This window comes from Lissotriton vulgaris, chromosome 3_2, assembly GCF_964263255.1.
Source record: "Lissotriton vulgaris chromosome 3_2, aLisVul1.2, whole genome shotgun sequence".
In the NCBI taxonomy this organism is placed as follows: domain Eukaryota; kingdom Metazoa; phylum Chordata; class Amphibia; order Caudata; family Salamandridae; genus Lissotriton; species Lissotriton vulgaris.
This window is the reverse complement of record NC_141690.1, coordinates 231072017-231076949: the sequence shown is the minus strand read 5'-3', so window position 1 is coordinate 231076949 and position 4933 is coordinate 231072017. Positions and strand designations below refer to the sequence as shown.

Below are 4933 nucleotides of genomic sequence, written 5' to 3'. Positions count from 1 at the left end.
TGCTTAATCTCCAGGAGGGCCCCCACAACGCTAAGGATACCTGGCCTCCACCTTGTGGGTGCCCAGGAGTGGACGCCTCACAGGGAAAGCCTGGAGGGGTTCCACAGCGGTATTTTACGTCCCTAGGGGTGAGGGCATCTCGCCTTCTCTTGGGAGGGGGCCCTTCGACATTCCCCCCGGATTTCGGGGTGTCAGCCTTCACGTGGGGTGTTCTGGGCTTCCGGGCCCGGGTTTTCGGGTGCTCGCTTCGGCAGCACAATTACTAAGATTGCCTTTTCCCGGTCTCGTGCTGGTGCGGCCGCTCCCGTTTTTTTCGCCCCTTGATCCTGGCTTTCGGCCATCTCCCTCCCTGGGATTTCCGGGGGGGGAGGTGGGGGGGGGGGGAGGTGGGGGGGGGGGGGCTGTCGCCTCCATTGCGTCCCTTCTTGGGACGTTGCTGTCAGGGTTCTTGTGCTCTTTGGGCTTACTGGCCGGTGTCCAGTCTTGCGGTTTTCCGCGGGATCCGCCTTCTCGGAAGGTTAGGGTACCTTCTCCTTCCCTTGTCTCGCCTGTGGATTTTTTCTGGGCCCGTGGGTGGGGACTGTGCTCCTGGCCCGCCTGGTGGAGCTTCTTCGCCGGGTGGGGGTCTGGGTGTTCCCTGTATGGACGTATGGTTCTTCTCGGCCTCGTCGTTTTCGTGGGTGAGGCGTCTCGTCAGGCGGTGTCTCTCCTCCGTCGGCTCCCTGCACTATGTGCTGTGGTCCCTTCGGCCCCTGTCTCGGGCTTGTCCTCCTTCGGGGATCGTGTGCCTGGTCCCGGTTCTTCCCTCTGGTTCTTTCGGGGGGGGGTTGGCCGGGGCGTTTGGGGGTCGTTGGGATCTCCTGCAGTCTCGCAGCTCCTCGTGCTTCGGGGGTTGCTGGCAGTCCTCCTGGCCTGCCGTCTTTTGCACCAGTGCTTCGGGGGTCGGTCGACCTGGCGCCTGTCCTGTCCCTTCGGGCGGTCTTTCCCCCGGGGTCCGACTTGATGGAGGCGGTTCGACTGTGTCGGTTCTGGCCTTCGTTGCCTGGTCTCGCCCTGACCCCGGTGGTGTTTCGGCGCCTGGGGCATCGACTCGGTCTGCCTCCGGTGGCTCTGTTCACGGAGGGGGTCTCGGTCCTCCTGCCCAGGTTCTGGTCTCTCCGCCCGGGTCCTTGTGGTTGCCCTGTCTTTCGCTTGACCTTTTCGGTCTACTGTACGCGTTTCCCCCGTACCCTCTGTTATCGCGGGTCCTCTGCTGGATTCGCTTGGGTGCTCGCTTCGGCTGCACATACACTAAAATTGGAACGATACAGAGATGATTTGCGTGTCCCCTGCGCAAGGAGGACACGCGTATTCGTACAGCGTTCCATAAAAGCCGGGCCGGGGTGCTCCTGGGGGCTCGCTTCGGCTGCGAGTGGACTACTGTTGGAACGTTACGGTGCAGTTTGACATGGCCCCGGCGCATGGTTGGCGCGCGCATTCGGGTAGCGTTCCTGTTTGGGTTCCCGGCGGGGTCCGCCGCCCCTGGTACCCTCTCCTTTTGCGAGCTGGCGGTTCGGGCCTACGGGCGGAGCCCGGTTCTTCCCGTTCCGTGGTTGGTCCGGTGTCGGTGTTGGCCGGCTCCTTCGGCTGGCCTGACTCCGTCTGCAGGCCTGATTCTGGCGCGTTATGATGCCCGCGCCTCCGTGGACCCCTTGCGGGTCTTGTATTTACCGGCTGAGGGGTTTTTCTTGGGCGTGGCTCCTTCTTCCCGGGGGGCCCGATGGGCTGCCTTGCGGGCCTTCCGCAGTCCGGTGTTCGACGGGCTGGTTTCCCTGGTGGCTCGCTTGGCTCCGGAGTTTGTTTCTCCGTCGCCCTCGGACGCTCTACCTGTCTCCCCCTTGGGTTCTCTCTCTCGTTCTACGAGCTCTTCAGGGTCCGCCCTTGGTGCCCCTGGCCTCGGTGACTTTGCGGTTCCTCACCTTTTGGTTGGTTTTATTCCTGGTGGCAGTGGTGTCTGCTGGGCGGAGGGGCGTGCGGGGGTCGTGCCTCCGCTCCCCTCCCTTCTTGCGGGTTTTGCCGGACAGGTTGTCCCTCCGGCGTGTCCCCCGTTTCCTTCCCGGGGTTCCTTCCCTGGTGTCCCGGGCTCGGGTGGTGTCTTTACCACCTTTCCCTGCTGACGAGGTTCCTCTCTTGTCCGTGCTGGTTGTCCGGTGTGCGGTTTTGGTTTCTCTTGACCGTTCGTCGTCCCTTTTCCGGTGGGATGGCCTGTTGGTGTCTTTTGGGTCCGGTTCGTTCGGGCCACTAGCCCTCTCTTTCCGCCTTGGTTCGCTGGCTTACACAGGCTATCATCCTTCCCTACGCTTCGCTGGGTTCGGTGGATCCGGCGGGGGTCCAGGGTCGGTCCGCAGGGTGTGGATCTGTGTCCTGGGCCCCATTCATGGGTGTCTCCTCTGTGGAGATGTGTCAGGCGTCGACGTGGTCGTCCCCCGCCTTGTTCGTGGGACACTATCAGTCCCGGGGGGGGCTTCGCTGGGGCCGTTCTGGGTGCGGGAGCTGCGACTCCTGGTTGGCCTACTTTTTCCTTTATGTCTTGATTTCAGGTTTCCTGTGATCCCTGTTTTCTTTTCATTTCTTCTACTTCAACCTTGTGTTGGTTTCTCTGCATCACCGTGTGGTGTTGTTCTTATGGTGGTCAATGAAGCCTTGTTGGCTTGGGTATTTGCTCACTATGTAAATCATGTGGCAAGGAAGACTAACGAGGAGGAAATGCCCCGGTTACTTACCGGTAATCTTCATTACTCCGAGTATAGTCTTCCTCGCCACATGAGTTCCCTCCCCCCCTCCCTGTCTGGCTATCGGCTTCATTGTTTGCTTGGTAGATCAGGCTGTTGGTTGGGCCGGTCCGCCTCTTATAGAGGTCAGGTGGGACTGGTCGGCCATGTTGGGAGGGGGTGGGAGGTTTTTTCTTTTGCTTTGGAGGGTTCTGTTGTGGAGCTAAAGCTCACTATGTAAATCATGTGGCGAGGAAGACTATACTCGGAGTAATGAAGATTACCGGTAAGTAAACGGGGCATTCCCTAGTACAGCAGGAAAGGCCTGCACGCCTCTAGTGTTTGGTGGAAATAGCTCAGCCTCTTATCTTGTGCAAAAAGTGGAATCTCTGCCCCAATAATTCTGCAATAATGTATTCTCTTATTCAGTGTAGTTCACTTGAAAATGCCCGAACCCATTCCAATGCATTAAGTGGTAACAGGGCAGCTTTTTATCTAAACGGGGCTGATCTGCCCCTAAGCATTCACTGTCAGAGGCTCAGCCTGTTATCTAGTGCAGGCGGTGGGAACAACACTGCCTCCTATCTGGGACTGAGTCCACTCTTGAGGCTTCAGTGATGTTTGTTTGAGCAGCTATTTTATTAGTGGGAAAATGGGAACATCTGCCTCTTGCATACAGTGCCCCCCACACACACTCCATTAGGGCATTCAGTGGCAATAGTTCAGTGTCCTATCCAGTGCAGTACATGGGTGAACGCCCGGCCCTTCTCATGCAGTAAATGCAGACAAATTACCCCTTTTGCACTGAAGTAATTTAACGCTGGTTTAATTTCGTTTATTTTTCTAATGTTAAATGTCTAATTTATGTTCTAAAATAAAGACAATAAAGTAGCAAAATATGCAAAACATGCCATAAAATATAAGACATTCCAATCATCTGATAAGAATCAGGGATAAAATAAACACAAAAAAGGTCATAGATTCCCATTCAATACATTAGTTTAGCTGTAGTCTTCATTCCACATCTATTTCAAATTGTGGTCTTTTCCAACTGTTCTCTTAGTGGAATATCTATTTACCATTTTCATTTCAGAAAGGGATAATGCTGCCCCTCTTCCAACGATCCCGCCAGCCCCCAGAGCCAGCCTCTAGGAAGGAATGAAAGACGTCACATAATGGAAGAAGCTCAGCCGGCTGAAACTGAACTCAGACAAGACAGAAGTCCTCATCCTGGGACCATCCCCTTCTGCCTGGGACGACTCCTGGTGGCCCCCTGCACTGGGCACCGCCCCCAAGCCCACGGACCATGCACGCAACCTAGGCTTCATCCTGGACTCCTCCCTCACGATGACCAAGCAAGTCAACGCCGTCTCATCTTCATGTTTCAACACCTTGCGCATGCTCCGAAAGATCTTCCGGTGGATCTCCACCAACACCAGAAAGACGGTCACCCAGGCTCTCGTCACCAGCCGTCTGGACTACGGGAACGCCCTCTACGCCGGAACCACAGCCAAACTACAGAAAAGACTCCAACGCATACAGAACGCTTCCGCACAACTCATCCTGGACAAATCCCGAAACAGCCACATCTCTGCCCACCTGAGAGACCTGCACTGGCTCCCCGTCAGCAAAAGGATAACGTTCAGGCTCCTCACCCACGCTCACAAAGCTCTCCACAATACCAGCCCTGAATACCTCAACAACCGCCTCTCATTCTACACACCCACCAGACAATTCCGCTCCGCCAGCCTCGTCCTCGCCACCGTCCCACGGATTTGCAGAACCACCACCGGAGGAAGATCCTTCTACTACCTGGCTGGCAAGACGTGGAACTCCCTCCCCACCCACCTACGACTGACCCAAGACCATCTCTCCTTCAGGAAGCAACTCAAGACCTGGCTCTTCGAGCAGTAGCAGCTCCCCACCCCCCCGCACCTTGAGACCCTTGCGGGTGAGTAGCGCACTCTTGCATGTCGGTCCATGCCGACTGTTTCTTTTTTCAGTAGATACTCCCTCACTGAAGGCTTTCCACACCGTACCTTGCACTGGTAACAAGGCAATCGCATAAGTTCGTCCTCACCAGACTTAGGTTCGGAATTGTACATGAGTTGGTGTCTTTGCCTAACATAAAGCAACATCCTAAAGGACCATGCTAGTGTGATGGTATATCAAAACAGAGCACC

The 4933-nt window shown here is 56.3% G+C and overlaps 1 non-coding gene across 1 annotated transcript; it reads left to right on the top strand.

Annotated features, from left to right (window-relative positions):
- The first annotated feature begins 1266 nt into the window (after positions 1-1266).
- LOC147725576 (U6 spliceosomal RNA) lies at positions 1267-1373 on the top strand. Its single transcript, XR_015309846.1, has one exon. It is a non-coding gene; the product is annotated as a U6 spliceosomal RNA (small nuclear RNA).
- The last annotated feature ends 3560 nt before the right edge of the window (positions 1374-4933 follow it).